At 39.6% G+C, this 22,954-nt stretch overlaps 1 protein-coding gene and 1 long non-coding RNA gene across 2 annotated transcripts in view; one reads left to right on the plus strand and one right to left on the minus strand.

Annotated features, from left to right (window-relative positions):
• The window catches only part of LOC311264886 (platelet-derived growth factor subunit A-like), a gene marked incomplete at its 5' end in the record, with an annotated part of 50,522 nt that overhangs the window by 5,912 nt on the left and 21,656 nt on the right, over nucleotides 1–22,954 (plus strand). The window lies entirely within an intron of this gene.
• LOC311264907 lies at nucleotides 7,497–8,333 on the minus strand. The gene is made up of 3 exons (XR_014623501.1): nucleotides 8,204–8,333; nucleotides 8,051–8,108; nucleotides 7,497–7,742 (listed from the first exon to the last, which is right to left on the minus strand). It is a non-coding gene; the product is annotated as an uncharacterized lncRNA (long non-coding RNA).

Genomic DNA, 22,954 nt, shown 5'->3' on the forward strand with positions numbered 1-22,954 from the left:
CATAGTTGTAGTGCGACGTTCAACCAAACAGGGCAGATCCACTGATGAACCTTTTAAGGCACAGATGCTGTTTACTCGACCCTGAACCCCTTTAACAGAAGATTAAATCATCAGATATCTGGACACTTTCATAAGTCTTGTATGACTTCATATTCACTATAATAAGTCAATGATAATAGTATGATTGTAAAGGATCATACTTTCATTCTGCAATGCATAAAAAAAGCTCCTGCCAGCTAACATTGAATCATTTGTTGTCTTATATCTTACTTTCACTCGTACACTCCTGAAAAACTTGTATCTATATTATTTACAGTTTTCAGTTAAATATTGTCATATAACGAGCAAAAAACATTATTCCTACCTGAGAAGCACAGAATGAAACCCATAAACACACATCCAGCTTCTGCCAACAACATGGCTGTCGTAGTCTTCAGCTTCTGATCAAAAAGATGATGGTATAACTGAATGAACTTGTAACAACTGCTGTGTTTATTAAAACGAATAAAACATGAAGAATATAAATAATAATTCAAATCAACAGCAGTCTTCTTACAGAGACGGAATGAACTGTTGGTCAGTGTGAGAGCAGCAGCTGCACGCAGCTCTGCAGCCAGAGCATGACTTCCTTCCTTATTATCATTCTTAGTACAAAAGAGGCGTCTAATGAAGAATCTATCTACTGCAGTAGTTATGTGATATCATTACTTGAGGGTATTGTTTTTATCTGTATTTTATCACAATTATAACTTTTTATTTTTTATTAATTCAACAATGTACAGCTGGAGTAAACCGTGTTATATTTCTATCAAAATGTTTTTACAAAGTTGCCAGAGTGAGATCAGAGAGAAGTGAAGCTGTCTGTAGTTGGTTTGTGTCACTGAAGAGGGAAACTGAGAGGAAGTGAGGAACATGATGTACTGCCTTTTTGCTGCACATCATTAAATGTGTCTATAAAACTATTTCCAAACAGTGTTGCATACTGCTGTGGCTTTTTGCATCCCAGCTGCTTGTATTCTTAAATCTGATGAGGAGATGCGTAAGATCTCTTTTTAAAGATTTGTCTTAAAGAGCTTGACGGGGTAGACGAATACAAAGTTCCATTAACATTTTCAGCTTCTTTTAAAGAAGTCAAGTCTGTCCAAATAACGCACCTTGTCCGGCAACAATGCACAAAACATCTAAAATTTTAAATGTTTTTGTGCCTCTCTTAGAACATTGCAGCTAAAAGTTCACTTAAATGCAAAATCATGCCACGCAGTAACGCAGTCTGAATACAGACTTTTTAGACTGTGCTTCCTGGTATACATCTTTCACACCACACACACTGTGCAGCAGTGTTTTCAGTCTGATTAGTGTGATGTTGCGAGTTGGCAAAAAACAATAAGAAAAGGGTGAATTTTGGTGCCATTTTATTTAGAGCTACATTGTGTCAGGATCACACCTATAGTTTAAAAACAGCTTCACTATGAAAAACCATAAAAGCTACATGATCTTTATATAAATAAAGATTATTTTCCTGCATTAATGGGGAGTAAGAATACCTTCAGGTGTAAACGGCTCTATATAAGAGCTGTAGCTGTGTGTAATGGCTGTACTGCTTGATCTAATAACTGCTTTGACGTTGCTAGAGGATATTGCTAATGCACAATTTAGGCGAGAGCGAGTTTTCAGGGCCCGTACTGATGTTCTGGCCCATGATGATGAGCGCTCATCAAGCTGAGAGAGCTTGGGCATCCCCTCTCCTCCTCGCTAAACTCGCACACTATGACCGTGTGCAGAGATGCGCCTCTTGGCATCTCGCTTGAAATCAGACCTCCTCCAAAGTCCGAGGATCCGACCTCACGGCGTCCCGGCAGTGTCACTGAGGCAAGCAGCGTTTTACACTTTTGCTTGTGATGCTCAGCATTTTCAGGGGATCCAGATCTGCGTTAGTGAAAAGTCTGGCTCATCAAGCAGAAACATTGCTCACAACACATCGCTGTGGTTGTACCATTGATTAAGATGAGGAAGGGCACTCAGTAGATCCTGAAGCACTTGTAATTAAGAGATGCTCAGTCCGGGGTCGTGTTGGATCTGAAGTTGACAACAGCATAAGTGGCATGCTCCTGTTCTTTGGGCTGATGTGGTTGGATGGTGGAGTACAGAGGAACTGTCTGGGTATTAGAGAAGTGGACTGGACTGCAATAGTGAAGATCCTCCTGCTCTTCTGGTTGAGCTGAGATGTTTCCATACAAAGGATCAGAGTTTAGCTGACGAGGAGACAAGACAAATAATATTAGTTTCCACTTTGTGGCACCAAACCTTTGCACTGCAAACTGGACTGATGACATCTTTGTGGAGGCTGAGCAGTGTTGGCACTATATGTTTCATGATACCCTTATGTTGATCAGTGGTTAAAGAAGCGGCTGTAGATACTCTTTCTCCCTGTAGTATTGACGAGGAATCCCCGCTAAAAAAGCTCCGCTAATATGGTGATAAACACATTTTATTTCCAATAAATCCTTCACAATAAAAGTCCCATGTTATGTTGTCGTTTAAAAGCTTTTGTTATGAAGCTGTAAAATCCGGAAACTTTGGGTTTTTCACCAGCAGAAACTTTACACAACTCCTGAAACAGCTGAAAGTGAAATGTGAGTTACCAGTAGCGAACCAGGCTGAGACGTCATATCAGGGGCCAAGCAATTGATTAGGGACATATTGAACAAATATTTTGGCTCCTTTCCAGCCAAGAGTTTCAAATCCTATAGCCTTGTTTCAAAGACCTAATTGTTGTACAAGAACTTTGTTGAAATGTCTGATTTTCACCTGCTCTGTGTTGTCTGTTGCTCCAGATTCAGCAGATTGACCTGAAGTCCTCTTTCTTCTAGTTAGTGAAATAAGACATGAATAAACATGAACAAGTGATTTTACATGAGAAATTGAATGCCATTGATCTGCAACAGAGCACAGTGTTGCTCACCTACTCCAGAAGAAGATAGCGAGAGCTATGATAACCAGGAGAAAAGCACTGACTCCTGCAGCTGCTGCTGTTTGTTTCACTTCAATGTATTGGACAGTCAAAGTCTTTTCACTCGAAGTAATGGGGGTTTTGCCGGTTTTGACAACATAGGAGTAGTTTCCTGAGTGCTGTTTGCCAACTGGATCCAGAACCAGCTGTTTGTTTTGGTTCTCTCGCAGGTTCAGAGGTCGACCGTTGAAGGTCCAGGTGTAGTTTGTGTTCAGGGGACAGCTGGTACTGCAGGTCAGTGTGACTCTCTGCCCCTCTGTCACCACTGCAGAAGGAGTGACCGTCACTTTAAGACCTGAAAGATGGTTTAATATGTCAGTAAATGTAATCAAACATAAAAAAGTCCTTTTACCTGTTTATGTAGTAGGTAATTTGTCAGTGCCCTAAAAAACCCTGTTACATGACATGAACTTTTCTGCTCTTGCACGCTGAGGAGTCAAGTCATACTAAACAAGACTTTAGCATTCGGCAATAAAAGCTACTTTATAACACCCATTCATCCACATGACTTTCTGAAATGATATGAGAACATCTCACTAGTTCTGTTTCACATTTACTACTGTGAGAGGACAGTTGTTTATTACCAAGGAAGAAAAACAAAAACTTTACTCCATGAAGCATCAACCAGCCTCAAAGGTCCAGTGTGTAGGATTTAGTGCCATCTAGTGGTGAGTTTGCAGATTGCAATCAACAAAGTAACTTTGCCTCACCCTCCCTGTTGATGGCTGCTAAAAACTTGAAAGGCTCTCTCCATGGAAGATGACCCGCTTCCTCTGTAGATATACAAGTTTAACCTTAAGGTAACGAAAACAAACCATTTCCTAAATTCAGGTGATTATCCGAACCCCAAACCCTACACACTGGACCTTTCAAATGCTAGAAAACTCATGAGAAAAGACTTTAGGCTACATAAAATCAAATCTGCACTGTACTTATTGTACAGAATTACCTGTGATAACCAAAGTCACTCCAGGAAAGTCAGATTTGTACCGTTCCCCATCATGTCGTTGGAGGCTGAATTTGTATTCTGCTGAGTCATTCTTCTTCAGGTTATTGATTCTCAGGATGTGGTGGTTCTCCATCATGTCATGATACTCCACACGGCCTGCAGCCTCAATCAGCTCCTCAGCTTCTTTCATCCCACTTGTCTTTATTTTATACCATAATTTATCCTTCGGTGGCTGGTCGTCAGGATGTGAGTATTTACTTGAAATGTTCACTGAGGAGTCTTCCAGTGCACAGATTCTCCTGCTGACATAACTCACACTCCAACAGTTCTTATCCTTAGTACCTGAAATAACGAGAAAACAAACAAAAACATCAGTTTCCCTTTTTTCTTTTTCTCAAGTAAATAATCAATGAAACCAGAACAACAAAGAAGCCTTATTTCTTTTGTTCTATTTTTGGGATTTCCTCAGTGTGAGCACCCTCAGTACGTCATGATCTGCTCCTCGTGGGCAAAACATGTCAAGAAAATTGCTGCATAATGAACAATGCAAAATGTTGAGGAACCAGTTTTGTCCAAATTCTAGTTTTATGACAAGACAGTGCTCCTTTTTTCTCTGACTGACTCTAAGTCAACTGGGACATCTAGTGGCCACGAGTTGTGATCGTATTGTTTTCATATTTCTGACCGCCTTTCGGCCTTTTGTCTATTTAGATTTGTGACTTCAGTGTTAAAACACATTACGCAGTATGTCAATGGCTCATACTCACAGACTTCAGCAGACATCAGGTCCTTGAAGCCATTTACAACGCAGAAGAAACTTTCAACATTGAAGCTGGGAGTTAAATACTGCTGATTCTCAAAGTATTTAACTCCACCTATGTACCACGTATAGGCAGTTTGGGAGTCATTGAGAGCACAGTTGGAGTGACAGGTCAGTCTGACATCTGTCAATAGAAGAGTCTTTTGAACATGTACTTCTGTTAGGAGATAATAAATATATTTTTGTCAGTTATTTTAGCATGCTACAGTGTATAATTTAATGAATCAATTAATTTAAAAAAATGAATTTGAAGGCATTTGATGTTTGAGGTTGCGCAATTTGTAAATATTAGCAGAAACTTAACCTGTTGGATATGTGATGGAGCAGGGCTCATCCTCTGATCTCTGCTTATAAGAACACATTCTCCCTTTAGCATAGGTCACACTGAAGCAGGCTGATGTGACAGAATCTGGACAAAAAGAAATGCGAGACATTATTCTGGCTAGTGTACGCAGTCACAGTACTTCAAAAGGTTTATAATTTAAGGCTCCAGTGCATGATTCATAAAGGTTTTTTATGATAAGGAGTTAATGGTTGTCACTCACCCACTGAGACTTCAGGGGCTCTGAGATCCTCGTAGCCTTTGATAGCACAGGAGTATCTGACTGCTTCCTCACTGCTGACCAGCTGTTGGTACCAGGGAGACCAGTCCTCATAGAGAAACTCTCTGTTCTTGTACCAGATGTAGGCTGCAGGGTTTTCAGTCAGAGGACAGCTGGTGCTACACATCAGTGTTACTGTGTGTCCCTCTGTGGAGGGAATCACCTTCACCTGCAGGTCTGAGATGATGAGGAAGAAAAGTAAGAATTCATATATTTATGTCAGACTTAAAGTAACTGATTACTGACAGTCACCTTACCTGCAACATGCAGCTTAATTATGCCTTGCTCACTCGTCCTGGGGATTTCTGCGTTCTCTTTGCTGCTGCAGCAGTAAAGTTTTGCATCACTCTGTGTCAGATCTTTGATTGTTAGATTAAAGTTACTCTCTTCTGACATGTTGTACTTAACATGACTGTCATCTGCAGGGAGTTTCTTCAGAACAAATGTAGATCCAATCGGCTGTACTTTGTACCATTTCATGGTTGCATTGGGATGTTCAGCCAAGCAGGGCAGATCCACCGATGAACCTTTTAAGGCACAGATGCTGTTTGCTTGTCCCTGAACCTCTTTAACAGAAGATTAAATCATCAGATATCTGGACACATTCATACTCCTTTTAACACTTTTTAGTATCTATAATAATTAGTCAATGATAATAGTATGATACTGTAATGGATCATACTAAAGCAATTTTTGAAAATCCTGCCAGCTAACATTAAATCATTGTTTTTTATATCTTTATTTCCTTCCTACACATCATAAAATTCAGATATTGTTATATAAGGAGTTAAAAAAAAAAAGATTCCTACCTGAGAAGCACAGAATGAAACCCACGAACAAACATCCAGCTTCTGCCAACAACATGGCTGTTCTAGTCTTCAGCTTCTAATCAAAAAGCAAAACGTTGATTGTATCATTTAATGACTTTATTACAACTACTGTGCTAATGAAAACCTACATAACGTCAAGGATGTAAATGAACAGTTAACAGCAATCTTCTTATGAAGACTTCAAGGACTGGGGCCAGTTTGTCAGCGGCTGGTAGATACTTTAAAACTGGATGCAGCTTTCACACCAATCACTTCCTTCCTGATTACTTACTTCAGTGAAAAGAGCCCTGCAGTCTACAATCTGTGTAGCCTAGTAGTTAGTTGATGTCATATTTTGTGATTGAAACCTTTGAATTTCATTTCAGGGACTGTGTAGTTTATCACAATTATCATTATTGTTTTGTTTTTCAATTTTTACATAAGAAAAGTCAATTGCATTATATTTCTTCAAAAAAGGCGTTGCAGTGGCCAGAATGAGAGCAGAGGGGTGTGACATTGTTTGTGGTTGAACTGTGGTGGAACAAAACACAGACTTCATTGAAGAGGAAGCTGCAGACACAATGTCTATGATTTTTAAGTTCACCACATTCCTTTGCAGCGCACCAAAGTTATCTGTGCTGCAAATTAGTTGTGGTCAGGCAAAAAGTGCTAAAAACTAGCTGTCTTGTTTTTAAGAGACACATCATTGCATCCAAAAATGCACATATACCAGTGTTCATAAAGACGCAATTGTATTTTTTTATTTTATTTTTTTCAATTTTCTTGCAACTACAACAACTCAGCAGAACTTCTTCCAGTCTTTGTTTTCCTCAATCAATTTTAAATTCTGGCCGGCGATCTGCTACGACAGACAGATTAGTAAAGGCAGATCAGTGGAACACTTCATCACCGGCTTAGTCTTCAGAAACTTCTACGATTTTATTGTGATTGAAATGGCTCATTTATCTGTAGTCGAAACACTGATTCACTTGCCAGTAATGGGGCTTTCAAACTGTCAAATTTCAATAGTGAAAAGGTCGTCAAAGAATCTGATCTGTGGCCTTTTCGTTTGTAAATTATGGAATCTATTCTCAAAACATCTCTTCTCTATTCTCACACAGTGTTTCATGCTGCACTGACTTCACTTAAAGCTTGGTTATCAAACACTTGTGACAAAGATATGCAATAAGGATGATGGCAGGATATCAACTTTATTGTTCAAAATTACACAAGTGCACTGTCACAATAAACTACACTTAATCATGATTCACATCAGGCCTTTTATCCTGCATTATGTTAAGAAAAACAAACTTATCAGCACATTTTGGATAACATATAGGTGAAAATCAATGTATCTCTGATATATCCATGATAGACCAATATCAACCGATTGCAATATACACTGACAACAAACTTTAGTTCAGTTCGCTTGATGGGTGGTGGAGTAAAGATCTTCTGTGCGGTTCTGAGAGAAGTGGAGTCTCATGTAGTGACGGTCATCCTGCTCTGTTGATGGAGCTGAGATGTTTTCATACATGGGATCAGGGTTTTGCTGAGGAGACAAGACAAATAATTTTACTTACATCATATTGAATGGACAGGTTTGGCTGATTCTCCTATCAGATGATTATAAAATGCAGCTAGAGCTCAACTGATGAAGGTTTTTTGAAGCATTTTAAGGTATATTTTGTGTCTTGAAAAAGTTTTCACCCATTTAGAGTTTTACCCCCAAGACTTATTCTTCTTTCAAATATTAATTTATTGGCTAATCATTACTGTGAAAAGAGAATATTTAATTGCAGATGTTTCACCCTGTTTTGACATAGTTCATAGAAAAATTATTCAATTTTTTTTCTTTACCTGCTCCAAGTTGTCTGAGGCTTCACTTCGAGGAGATCGGCTGAATATCCTCTCTACTCTAGTTAGTGAGAGAAGTGAATACATTAATGAATCTTTGATCCAAGGTTAGTGTGTGAATGTCATTGGTCTACAACAGAGCACAGTGTTTCTTACCTAATCCATAAGAAGACAGAGAGAGCTATTATAACCAGGAAAGCAGCACCGACTCCTGCAGCTGCTGCTAGAGTCCATTTTCCTGTTGTACTGTGGACAGTGAGAGTCTTTACACTGGAGCCGATGTTGTTGTGTGTTTTGACAGCACAGGAGTATTTTCCTGCATGATGACTGCTGACTGGATCTAGAACCAGCTGTTTGTTTTGGTTCTCTGGAGGGATCAGAGGTCGACTGTTGAAGGTCCAGATGTAGTTTGTGTTGTCAGTCAGAGGACAGCTGGTGCTGCAGGTCAGTGTGACTCTCTGACCCTCTGTCACCACTGCAGAAGGAGTGACTGTCACTTTAAGACCTGAAAGACGGTTTAATATGTCAGTAAATGTAATCAAACATAAAAAAGTCCTTTAACCTGTTTATGTAACAGCATAAAATGTGTCATAGCCCTAAAAAACCCAGTTCCATGATTGTTCTAAAAGTGACTCATGAACTTTTCTGTTTTTGCACACTGAGGAGTCAATTCATACTAATCGGGGCTTTAGCTTTCGGCAAAAGAGCTACTTTATTACGCCCATCAATCAACACTTTGACTTTCTGTGATAGAACAACGTTTCACTAGTTCTGTTTCACATTTGTTACTGTGAGAGAACAGATGTTTTTTCCCAAGGAAGACATGAAGATGAAACAGTTACTGTACTCCATGTAGCATCAACCAGCCTCAAAGGTCCAGTGTGTAGGATTTAGTGGCATCTAGTGGTGTGTGTGCAGATTGCAATCAACACAATAACTTGGCCTCCCTGTTGATGGCTGCTAAAAACTTGAAAGGCTTTCTCTTGAGTCAGTGTTTGGTTTGTTTGTTCTGGGCTACTGTACAAACATGGCTGACTCTATGGAAGAAGACCCGATAAATGTGAAAGCTTAATGTTAAGGTAACAAGAACAAAACAATTCCTAAATTCAGGTGATTATACACTAATTATATATTTGTGAATCGTGAATTCCATTCTTGCCTGTAGATCCTTTTAAGTCCTCCTAAACCCTACACACTGGACCTTTAAAATGCTTGAAACAGGCTCCTGAAAAAAATCAGCGTTTGTGAGTAAAGCTGAAGACTTTGGGCTCCACAAAAGCAATAACACTGGTACCATCTGCATTGTACTTATTGTACAGAATTACCTGTGATAACCAAAGTCACTCCAGGAAAGTCAGATTTGTACCGTTCCCCATTATGTCTTTGGAGGCTGAATTTGTATTCTGCTGAGTCATTCTTCTTCAGGTTATTGATTCTCAGGATGTGGTGGTTCTCCATCATGTCATGATACTCCACACGGCCTGCAGCCTCAATCAGCTCCTCAGCGTCTTTCATCCCACTTGTCTTTATTTTATACCATAATTTATCCTTCGGTGGCTGGTCGTCAGGATGTGAGTATTTACTTGAAATGTTCACTGAGGAGTCTTCCAGTGCACAGATTCTCCTGCTGACATAACTCACACTCCAACAGTTCTTATCCTTAGTACCTGAAATAACGAGAAAACAAAGGAACAGTAGTTTTTTAGCTTGAATGTCATTTTTATGAGTGTGTCTCAGTCTCACTGTTTTTTACTTCAGTCCTTTTTTTTAATCTCAAGGTGGATAATTAAACAAAGAATAAAACCAGAACAAAAAATAAGCCGTAATTATGTTGTTCTGTTATTTGGATTTCTGCGTTTCCTCAGTGTGAGCACCCTCAGTACGTCATGATCTGCTCCTCATGGGCAAAACATGACAAGAAAATTGCTGCATGATGTACAATGCAAAATGTTGAGGAACCAGTTTTGTCCAAATTCTAGTTTTATGACAAGACAGCGCTCCCTTTTTCCCTGACTGACTCTAACTCAACTGGGACATCTAGTGGCCACAAGTTGTCATCATATTGTTTTCATATTTCTGACCGCCTTTCGGCCTTTCGTCTATTTAGATTTGCGACTTCAGTGTTAAAACGCATTACGCAGTATGTCAGTGGCTCATACTCACAGACTTCAGCAGACATCAGCTCCTTGAAGCCATTTACAACGCAGAAGAAACTTTCAACATTGAAGCTGGGAGTTAAATACTGCTGATTCTCAAAGTATCTAACTCCACCTATGTACCACGTATAGGCAGTTTGGGAGTCATTGAGAGCACAGCTGGAGTGACAGGTCAGTCTGACATCAGCCGATAGAAGAGTCTTTTGAACATGTACTTCTGTTAGGAGATAATAAATATATTTTTGTCAGTTATTGTAGCATGCTACAGTGTATAATTTGATGAATCAATTAATTTAAAAAAATGAATTTGAAGGCATTTGATGTTTGAGGTTGCGCAATTTGTAAATATTAGCAGAAACTTAACCTGTTGGATATGTGATGGAGCAGGGCTCATCCACTGATGTCTGCTTATAAAAACACATTCTCCCTTTAGCATAGGTCACACTGAAGCAGGCTGATGTGACAGAATCTGGACAAAAAGACATGTGAGACATTATTCTGGCTAGTGTACACAGTCACAGTACTTAAAAAGGTTTATAATTTAAGGCTCCAGTGCATGATTGATAAAGGTTTTTTATCATGATAAGGAGTTAACGGTTGTCACTCACCCACTGAGACTTCAGGGGCTCTGAGATCCTCGTAGCCTTTGATAGCACAGGAGTATCTGACTGCTTCCTCACTGCTGACCAGCTGTTGGTACCAGGGAGACCAGTCCTCATAGAGAAACTCTCTGTTCTTGTACCAGATGTAGGCTGCAGGGTTTTCAGTCAGAGGACAGCTGGTGCTACACATCAGTGTTACTGTGTGTCCCTCTGTGGAGGGAATCACCTTCACCTGCAGGTCTGAGATGATGAGGAAGAAAAGTAAGAATTCATATATTTATGTCAGACTTAAAGTAACTGATTACTGACAGTCACCGTACCTGCAACATGGAGCTCAATTATGCCTTGCTCACTCGTCCTGGGGTTTCCTGCGTTCTCTTTGCTGCTGCAGCAGTACAACTTTGCATCACTCTCTGTCAGATCTTTGATTGTTAGATTAAAGTTACTCTCTTCTGATGTGTTGTACTTAACATGACTGTCATCTGCAGGGAGTTTCTTCAGAACAAATATAGATCCAATCGGCTGTGCTTTGTACCATTTCATGGTTGCATTGGGATGTTCAGCTGAGCAGGGCAGATCCACTGATGAACCTTTTAAGGCACAGATGCTGTTTGCTCGTCCCTGAACCCCTTTAACAGAAGATTAAATCATCAGATATCTGGACACATTTATGCGTCTTGTATGACTTCATATTCTCAATTATAAGTCAGTGATAATTGTATGATTGTAAAGGATCATACTTTCATTCTGTAATGCATAAAAAAAGCTCATAACAAGAATTTGTGAAAATCCTGCCAGCTAACATTGAATCTTCTGTTGTCTTATATCTTACTTTCACTCGTACACTCCTGAAAAACTTGTATCTATATTATTTACAGTTTTCAGTTAAATATTGTCATATAAGGCGTAAAAACAATTATTCCTACCTGTGAAGCACAGAATGAAACCCATAAACACACATCCAGCTTCTGCCAACAACATGGCTGTCGTAGTCTTCAGCTTCTGATCAGAAAGTTGGTTGTATAATTGAATGAACTTGTAACAACTGCTGTGTTTATTGAAATGAAGAAAAACGAAGAAGATGAATACTGTTTAAAATCAACAGCAGTCTTCTTACAGAGACAGAATGAACTGTTGGTCAGTGTGAGAGCAGCAACTGCACACAACTCTACAGCCAGAGCATGACTTCCTTCCTTATTATCTTAGTACAAAAGAGGCGTTTAATGAAGAATCTATGTACTGCAGTAATTATTTGATATCATTACTTGAGGATATTGTTTCTATCTGTATTTTATCACAAATATAACTTTTTATTCTTTGTCAATTCAATAATGAGTAAACCGTGTTATAGTTTCATCAAATGTTTTTACAAAGTCGTCAGAGTGAGATCAGAGAGAAGTGAAGCTGTCTGTGGTTTGTTTGTGTCACTGAAGAGGGAAACTGAGAGAAAGTATTTTTGACCTTAAGAACAGTAGAAAACACTCACAAAGTGCTGCAGTGGGTCTGTCTGTCTCAAGTTATCTGTGCTCCAGATTACCTATGGCCAAGCACTGAGAGTAAAAAGAAATATGACTTTTTAAGATCCACATCATCATAAAATACACACCTAAACACACATTCCCATTAAGAAGCAACAGATTTTTTGTCTTTAGTCTTCTGTTTGGCTCCAACAACATTACATCACTAACACAGTCTTCATAAATTCTTTGATTTTAATGTTGAAAGTTTAAATGATTCATTTATATCTAGTTGTGATACTGATTCACCTGCCACTGACGGGGCTTTCAAACTGTCTAATTATAACAGTGAAAAGGTTGTCAAAGAATCTGATCTGTGGCCTCTTTGCTTTAAAAAAAGATTAGTCTTTTTTCAAAACAATTTAGTTTTCGCAGTGTTGCATGCTGCGTTCTACTCACAGCTGCTAGTCCACTTGCAACCTTCACATAGACAATTCATCACACCTCCTATTTGAAGATGTGGCCTAAAGAGCTCTTGTTAGTTGGCCTGCCTCTGCTTGTGAATCTCAGTACTTCTGGGAAACTTGTGGTCCACATTAACATGTAGTGAACTGAAAAGGTGCTGGAGATTAGACGGCTTGAAGTTTGAAAGTGAAGTCTCTGATGTCAGGAAGGGAAGTTTCTAGGGATATACGATATATCGGGCAGAGAAATTATTGGCCCGATAATGATAAAAATTACATCATCGGTTATCTGCAGATAATTATAGCCTATAAATACAACCGAGGCTAGAGCTATGAATAACAAGTCATCCATCTTTGCCTGCTACATCTTAGCCTTTTTACCCTCAGGGATGCATACACTACAGGGTATGTATATCTTTTTTTCCTGTAGAAGAGCCACATCATCATAAAAGGCACCAACATTATTTATTTTCTTATTTTCTTGAATGTAACTACTCAGTAGAACTTCTTCCAATCATTTTTTAATTCTGGCTTGTAATCTGTTATGACTAAAAGATTAGTAAATACACATCAACGGAACATTCATCAACGACTTAATCTTTAGAAATTCAACGATTTTATAGTAATTGAAATGGCTCATTTATCTGTAATTGAGACACTGATTCACTTGCCAGTAATGTGGCTTTCAATCTGTCAAATTTCAATAGTGAAAAGATCGTCAAAGAATCTCAAGACTCAAGACACTTTATTGTCATTTCTTACAAATGTATGTTCATACATAAGCTGAAACGAAAAAAACGTTTCTCACCAGCTACTAGCAGTGCTGTACTAAAAAAGAATAATAAATAATTAAACAGGTTAAAATCGTATCAAAGTAAAGGGAAAAAAAGAAAAGACATTCATACATACATCAGCAGCAGTTTGGGAGCGTGTCCATAATAAAGTGCTTTTAAGTGCGAGGTGAAGTGCGAGGTGACTGACCTACTGAGGGGGAGGGTTGGGTGTGAATGTGTGTGTGGGTAGGGGGCGCAGTCCATTCACCAGCCTTATAGCTTGTGGGAAGAAGCTGTTCAGCATCCTGGTGGATCTGCAGCAGATGCTCCTGTACCTCTTCCCGGATGGCAGGAGGGAGAACAGTCCATGAGAGGCGTGATGAGGGTCCTTCATGATGGCGGCAGCTCTGTGGACGCAGCGCTGCTCGTAAATCTCCTTCAGGAAGGGCTGAGGGGCACCAATGATTCTGCTGGCTGTTTTCACTATCCGGTTGAGCTGCTGCTGTTCGTATGCCTTGCAGCTCCCAAACCAGGAAGTGAAACTGTAAGTGAGAATGCTTTCAATGGTGCCCCTGTAAAAGGTGGTGAGGTGAGATGTGGGAAGACCTGCCTTCCTGAGCCTCCGGAGGGGGTGGAGGCGCCTCTGGGCTTTTTTGATGACCGCTGTGGTGTTTGTGGAGAAGGTCAGATCATCAGCGAGATGGACTCCCAGGAACTTGACGTTACTGACCCTCTCCACAGCCGCGCCATGGATGTTGATTGGTGCATGTTGTCTGCCACCCCTCCGGAAGTCAATCACCATCTCCTTCGTTTTGTCCACATTAAGGACAAGATTGTGGGATTCATACCATGCAGTGCGCAGCTCCACCTCCCTCCTGTACGCAGACCCATCATTGTCAATGACGAGCCCCACCACTGTTGAGTCGTCAGCGTACTTGATGATGTGGTTGGTGCTGTGTCTGGCAGCACAGTCATGGGTCAGCAGGCTGAACAACAAGGGGCTCAGAACACAGCCCTGAGGAGAGCCTGTGCTCACTGAGATGGTCCTCGATCTGATTTGTGGCCTGTTTGCTTGTAAAATATGAAATCTATTCAAAACATTCTTGGGAGTTTTCACACAGAGTTGCGCTCTGTGCTGTCTTCACCTAAAGCTTGGTTATCAAACACTTGTGACAAAGACATGCAATGAAGATGAGGGCAGGATATTTTACAGTTTAACTATCAACTTTATTGTTCAAAATTACAAGTGCACTGTAGCAATAAACTACACTTAATCATGATTTACACCAGGCCTTTTATTCTGCATTATGTTAAGAAAAACAAACTTATCAGCACATTTTGGATAACATATAGATGAAAATCAATGTATCTCTGATATATCCATGATAGACCAATATCAACCGATTGCAATATACACTGACAACAAACATTAGGTCAGTTCGCTTGATGGATGGTGGAGTAAAGATCTTCTGTGCGGTTCTGAGAGAAGTGGAGTCTCATGTAGTGATGGTCATCCTGCTCTGTTGATGGAGCTGAGATGTTTTCATACATGGGATCAGGGTTTTGCTGAGGAGACAAGACAAATAATTTTACTTACATCAATGTTTGGTGTCTTGAAAATGTTTTACCCTCAAGGTTAACTCAGGGAGAAATCTCTGTTAATGGTGAACATCATGACTGGTCATTGAATTACAAGAGCCTGATATTATCTTAATATATTGTATAAACATTGATTCATGGTAGTCAGTGAATCTGGATTGCAGTAAACGAAAATCAAGTTAAGATTGCTCGCACAACAAGCAGATGTCAAAGAGTATATTTATCAAATAAAAATCTGAGGACACGCATGGAACAGTTTTGCAGCAACATGACCAGGTGCAGGAGAAGAGAAAATCTAAGGAGAAGGCTGCACCATTAATAGGAGATGATTTAAATGCTCACACCTGACACGGCTAGCTAGTAGCTACTGCAGAGCTGTCACTTTCTGCCACCAGTTTGGCTCCACCCAAAAACACGTCATCGCTGTATACAAACACAACTTTGGTCTATAGTTTAGATTGTCTTCTCTACCTGCTCCAAGTTGTCTGAGGGTTCAGTTCGAGGAGATTGGCTGGATGTACTCTTTTTTCTGGTTAGTGACACAAGACAATATGAAAATTAATTAGTGATTCCAGGTTTGTGTGTGAATGTCATTGGTCAGGAACAGCACAGTGTTGCTCACCTAATCCACAAGAGGGCAGCGAGAAGTATTAAAACCAGGAGAGCAGCACAGACTCCTGCAGCTGCTGCTGGTGTTTGTTTCTCTTTAATAGTTTGGACAGTCAGAGTTTCTTCACTTGAGCCAATGGTTCTTCTGCCAGTTTCGACCCTACAGGAGTACCTTCCTTCATGCTGACTGCTGACTGGGTCTATAATCAGGTGTTTGCTTTGGTTCTGTGGCAGGGTCAGAGGTCGACTGTTGAAGGTCCAGGTGTAGTTTGTGGTCAGAGGACAGCTTGTCCTGCAGGTCAGTGTGACTCTCTGCCCCTCTGTCACCACTGCAGAAGGAGTGAACGTCAATTTAAGACCTGAAAGATGGTTTGATTGGTCAGCAAATGTGAAAGAGACAGACTATCTCACAAGGTCTCTTAACTAAACAACAAAGTAGATTTTTTGTTAGTGTCTTCTAAATCAAGCCATAAAGCCTCAAGACAAAGTGAGTACATTTATTTTGATCAATAAATTAATTGAATTGAGTGAAAGGAGCATTGAACCTGCCTTTCAATGTGCCGACTGCTGATAGTACAGGACATGGTTTGGAAGTCAATAATTCACTATACAAAAATAATGTATTTAATCTAAACAATTACCTGTGACAACCAACGTCACTCCAGAAAAATCTGACTGTTACGACATCCATCGTTTGTCTGGATCTTGAATATGTATTCAGCTGAGTCATCCCTCTTTAGGTTTTGAATTGACAGGATGTGATGATTCTTCATGTTTTCATGGTACTCAACACGACCTCCAACCTCAATTAGCTTTTCAGTATCCTTCTCACCACTTCTGATTATTTTATACCATAATTTAGACTGGGGCTGCTGGTAGTCAGGATGAGAATATTCACTTGAAATGTTCACTGAGGAGCCTTGAACAGCACAGATTCTCCTCCTGACATAATTCACACTCCAACAGTTGTTATCCCCAGCACCTGAAATATAGATGATAGACAAGAGACAGTTTCACTTTAAATGTACTACAAGAAACTTTATACCAGTTATTAAAAAGTCTCAATTTAATACTGATACCACTATATGACCTATATAAGCAAGAAGATTAGTGATATGATTATTCTATATATCTGTCAGGGGGTCAAATTCCAGCTTAATTTGGATGGATAAGTCATAAAAATGAAACTATAAAGAATGAATTAAGGAGTCTCACAGCCTGAGGAAAGTAGTAGCTTTGCAGTCTGTTGGTATGTTTGTTTTTGTTTTTGTCCACAGGGGGAGCCAGAATCCTTGTCGTAGCTTTAAGTAACATAAAGTTCCTTTAAATATTATTTAAACTAAATTCCTGTGTTGAAGAACATGTCATCTATTTAGTTAATCTATGTGTTTACATTTTAGAAATACAGACCTGGTAGTCTCAAACTTGTATCTTTTTTTCAACTCTGAAGGCCAAAGATGATAAAAGATTGACTGGATCTTTACAGAGACACAGACCTGCAGGTCTTCTTACATCCAGTTGCTACATTTTTATAGCGTCTCAACATCACATCTTGTGCGGTGTTAATAGCTCAGGGCGACAAACCACTGCCCAAAGGACTAAGAAAAGAAGACAATACAGGAAGAGAGCGAGCTCTTTGCAGTTACAGACACCACCACAGCCACACACTTTTAGTGAGTCATAAGTGATGATTTGATTTGATTTGATAACTTTTGTATTAGTCTATACATTGTTTTTTGGGAGATTCCTGCAGTTGTTAATTTTCATCGTCCTTTGAGAAAATGAACAAAGTACATGTCTGACTGTCTCAAAATCAAACATGAATTCTCCTAGCTGGTGTTTAGTGCAAAGCAACTGTATTACACTGATATAAGTTTCTGTTTGGCATTAATCTCAGGAGGGACTGGGGGAATATGATCCAACCAATCTGGGAAAAATATGATTTGCTGAATCTGAGCCTGTTGTTGGTGGCTGACCACCAGTAAGTGGACAAACAAAACATATGTTAGCCAGCAGTTTGCTAGCGTGCCACAGTAACATTAACTAATAGATTAGATTTGCAATACTAGGAGTGGCCCTTGGGCCAGATTAGAAGCGAGGTTGAGCAGCACCTTCTGGGGGCCTGCATTAACCAGTGATTGCAGTAACAAATGTAGCGCTGTAGTGTTCCTTAGCCGGCAGGGTGATGGAGTGTTCGTTAGCAGAGTTACAGAAATAATTTGGGTGCCCTCCTCAGGAAGTGCTCTTGAAAAAATGTCATGTAGTTCTCCCCTCCAAAGTTGATATGTAGATTTTCACCCCTGCTTTTTGCAGACAAATGACTCAAATGTCCCAATCCATAAGTTACAAAAGACCATAGTTGGTTCATACTCACAGACTGCAGCAGAGTGTAGATCCTTCAGGCCTTTTACAGCACAGGAGAAGCTTTCAGGAGATGAGATGGGAACTACATTCTTTATTATCTTATTCTTTGAGTTGCTCCTGTACATTCTCAAGGCAGTCTGAGGATCAGTCAGAGGACAGCTGGTGTCACAGGTCAGTCTGACGTGGCCTGTTGCAGCTGCAGGAGTGTTTTGAACATGCACTTCTGTTGAGAGATGATGAAATAAGTTTTTCATTAATTCACTTGTTCCATGTCTATTATATAAATTACACTTGTAATAAGTTGATTAAATGAATTATAAAACAAACTCTCACAACATGATAAGTTAAAAAGACAGAACATGAATAACTGTAGTTATTATACCATCAACAATGTAAAAACTAGATAAAACGAAAGCAAAGACATGACAGTGTGCAGCGACATGCACAGACATTTTGAGGGTTTTTTTGCGGCTACCTATAAAAAACATAGCTCTAACTCTGCTGCCTATATGTGAGCCAGCTAGCTAGTTAAGATTGGTTCATATGATCGCATAACAAAAGACAATAATTGATGACGTGATAAAACATGACAAGCTGCACATTGTTCTGAAGCATTTGTGGAGATGTTTGGTTTGTTCTGTACAGTTTGATGACTGTATCTTGCACAATTGTTCCTGGTAATGATCTATTTTGACATGTCTCTAGATATAATTATCTCTTTTGAGAAAATACCAGTTTAAAGGAATTAGAGGTAGGGATGGAGGAGGTTTGTCAATGTCATTGGAAACTTAACCTGTTGGATATGTGATGGAGCAGGGCTCATCCACTGATCTCTGCTTATAAGAACACATTCTCCCTTTAGCATAGGTCACACTGAAGCAGGCTGATGTGACAGAATCTGGACAAAAAGAGAGAAATTGTGTCTGTTTTTAGTGAATTTAGTTGATTTGTCATTGTGTGTCATAAGCTTTATAGTTTAAGGATCCAGTGCATTAATATTTCTTGTTAACATATTTAGCCAGAGGTAGCATGATAAGGAGTTAACGGTTGTCACTCACCCACTGAGACTTCAGGGGCTCTGAGATCCTCGTAGCCTTTGATAGCACAGGAGTATCTGACTGCTTCCTCACTGCTGACCAGCTGTTGGTACCAGGGAGACCAGTCCTCATAGAGAAACTCTCTGTTCTTGTACCAGATGTAGGCTGCAGGGTTTTCAGTCAGAGGACAGCTGGTGCTACACATCAGTGTTACTGTGTGTCCCTCTGTGGAGGGAATCACCTTCACCTGCAGGTCTGAGATGATGAGGAAGAAAAGTAAGAATTCATATATTTATGTCAGACTTAAAGTAACTGATTACTGACAGTCACCTTACCTGCAACATGGAGCTCAGTTATGCATTGCTCACTCATCCTGGGGTTTTCAGCATTTTCTTTGCTGCTGCAGCAGTAATACTTTGCATCACTCTCTGTCAGATCATTGATTGTTAGATTGAAGTTACTCTCTTCTGACACGTCGTACTTAACATGACTGTCATCTGCAGGGAGATTCTTCAGAACAAATGTAGATCCAATCCACTGTACTTTGTACCATTTCATGGTTGCATTGGGATGTTCAGCTGAGCAGGGCAGATCCACTGATGAACCTTTTAAGGCACAGATGCTGTTTGCTCGTCCCTGAACCCCTTTAAAAGAAGATTAAATCATCAGATATCTGGACACATTTATAAGTCTTGTATGACTTCATATTCTCAATTAGTCAGTGATAATAGTATGATATTGTAAAGGATACTCTCATACTGCTCTCATCTCGCAACATACAGTATTGTAAGTCTTAGTGAAAATCCTGACAGCTGACATTAAATCTTCTGTTTATAGTTTACTTTAACTTCTACACTCTGTAAAACCTTTAATCTATTTTAAATATAGTTTTCAGTTCAATATTGTCATATAAGGAGCAAAAACAATTATTCCTACCTGAGAAGCACAGAATGAAACCCATAAACACACATCCAGCTTCTGCCAACAACATGGCATGGCATGTCATAGTCTTTAGCTTCTGATCAAAAAGTTGATGTATAATTGAATGAACTTGTAGCAACTGCTCTGTTTATTAAAACTAACAAAACAAGAAGAAAATCAACAGCAGTCTTCTTACAGGGACAGAATGAACTGTTGGTCAGCGTGAGAGTGGCAACAGCACGCAGCTCTAACACCAGAGCGTCACTTCCTTCCTTTAATGTTCTTAGTGAAAAAAGACATCTAATGAAGAATCTATGTACTGCAGTCGTTATTCAATGTTGTATTTTGTCACTGAAAAGTTTGATTTTGCTTGAAGGTATTGTTCTGTCTTTTTTTTTTAAATCACAATCATAATTATAGTTTGTTTTTTGATGTAATGTGCAGCTGGAAAAAATTGTGTTATATTTTCAACAAAGTGTTTTTATAGAGTTGGCAGAGTGAGAGCAGAGAGATGAGAAACTGTCTGTGGTTGGTTTGTGGAAAAGTCATCACTGAAGAGGAAGTTGCAGCTTTTTGATGGCCGCATTACATGCAGATCATCAAGTATTTTGAAAGGAATAACAATTTTACAGATCATCACAACATTAAGAACACTAGCAACAGTCACAAAGTGCTGCAATGGGTGTCTCTATCGTAGCAATCCAAGCTATTGATTACCTGTTGTCAGCCACAGAGAAAAAAAATATATATATAGCTGTATTGTTTTTTAAGAGCCACACTGTCATAAAAGCACACTTACACAAAAACATCCACTAAGAAGCAACAGATGTTTTTATTTCCTTACATTTAGCTTCAACTATGTAACTGTTTCGACAGACAAATTGACAAAGACATTTCAACATTACACTACAGACGCAGTCCTCAGAAATTCTATGATTTTAATGTTTAAAACTGAAATGGTTAATTTATCTGTAGTTGAGACACTGATTCAGCTGCCGCTGATGGGGCTTTCAAACTGTCCTGTCCAATTCAACAGTGTTAAGCACTATATAAAAGCTGTAGCCTAAATAAAGGGCTGTGCCACTTGATACAATAACAGCTTTGACGTTGCTAGAGGAAATTGCCAATGTACAATTTAGGCGAGAGCAGGTTTTCAGGGCCCGTACTGATGTTCTGGCCCATGATGATGAGCGCTCATCAAGCTGAGAGAGCTCGGGGATCCCCTCTCCTCCTTGACTGTGTGCAGAGATGCACCTCTTGGCATCTCGCTTGAAATCACTAGTTCTGTTTCACATTTGTTACTGTGAAAGGACAGATGTTTATTACCAAGGAACAAAAACATTTCCTTTACTCCATGAAGCATCAACCAGCCTCAGCGGTTCAGTGTGTAGGATCTAGTGGCATCTAGTGGTGAGTTTGCAGTTTGCAATCAACAAAATAACTTGGCCTCACCCTCCCCTTTGATGGCTGTTATAAATTTGAAAGGCTCTCTCCATGGAAGAGGACCCGCTTCCTCTGTAGATATAAAAGTTTAACTTTAAGGTAACGAAAACAAAACAATTCTTCAATTCAGGTGATTATACACTAATAATATAATTGTGAATTGTGAATTCCATTCCTGCCAGATTCATGTAAATCCTCCTAAACCCTACACACTGGACCTTTCAAATGCTGGAAACAGGCTCCTGAAAAAAGACTTTGGGCTCCACAAAAGCAATAACACTGGTACCATCTGCATTGTACTTATTCTACAGAATTACCTGTGACAACCAAAGTCACTCCAGGAAAGTCAGATTTGTACCGTTCCCCATTATGTCGTTTGAGGCTGAATTTGTATTCTGCTGAGTCATTCTTCTTCAGCTTATTGATTCTCAGGATGTGGTGGTTCTCCATCATGTCATGATACTCCACACGACCTACAGCCTCAATCAGATACTTTCTCGTGAGCACGAGAAATTTATCTCGAGCACGAGAAACGTTTAGGTTTTTTTTCTTCACGGGCCCAAATTATGCGCGACAATCAGTGATATCCCTCAGCCTGGGATATTGTTTGAAAATGGAAGTTTGATAGGTGAGCACTATTTATTCATTGAAGTGTAGTTATGGTGAACTCGGACTGCATCATGATGAACCAGACAAAACACTTTCACTTTACTTTTACTTAAACTCATCAAAACGTCACCAAAAGTATTCGCTCTGGCAGATTGCACTCTGTCCACTACATACAGAGCTTAAACAGACACATACAGAAAATGACATGAATGCACCAGCATGCATAAAACAAACAGTGGGGGCACCAGGTCAGCAGTTGTTAGTCTGTCCTGCAGAGGGCGCCATCATCACACGATCTGAACAGGAGATTGCGCAGTCAGAGAGACAAATTCAGAATACTGCTGCTGAGGTATCTGTCACCTTTTCTCAACAATCTCATGGGTTATGTTTTATTCTGTAATATTGTTTCACTGTTGGCTGATGTGAAGCCGTTCATTGGAAATTCAACAGGTAATGTTAGAAAATGCTTGGTACACATAACAGGTGTTTGTACGAGAATATGCACGCATGCATGAGTTGATTAATAGTTAACAGCCAAACATGGTTAATGCCTAGACCTTAACAGTTTCCAGCCACAACATAGTGAAGATACAGGAAGCCTCTGCTAAGTGAGACAAGGCCATGGTGTGTGTGAGTGTGTGTGGAATGAATTTTGTTGATTGCCCGTGAGCCATTTTATTAAAAGCATTTAATTTTTAGCTCTGTTTCATCATAATAAGACAACACAATTTAAGCATGTTCGTAAAAGAACAAGCATATTAATCACTACCTTCATGTCAGTAACATTTAAATGTAGAAAACAGAGGAGAGATGTGTCTGAGAATGAGAAAGAAAAAGAGTAAAACAACACGAGACCAAGGAAAATGGATCACA

This window comes from Pagrus pagrus (genome assembly GCF_965226575.1).
Source record: "Pagrus pagrus genome assembly, chromosome: 2".
NCBI classification, from domain to species: Eukaryota; Metazoa; Chordata; class Actinopteri; order Spariformes; family Sparidae; genus Pagrus; species Pagrus pagrus.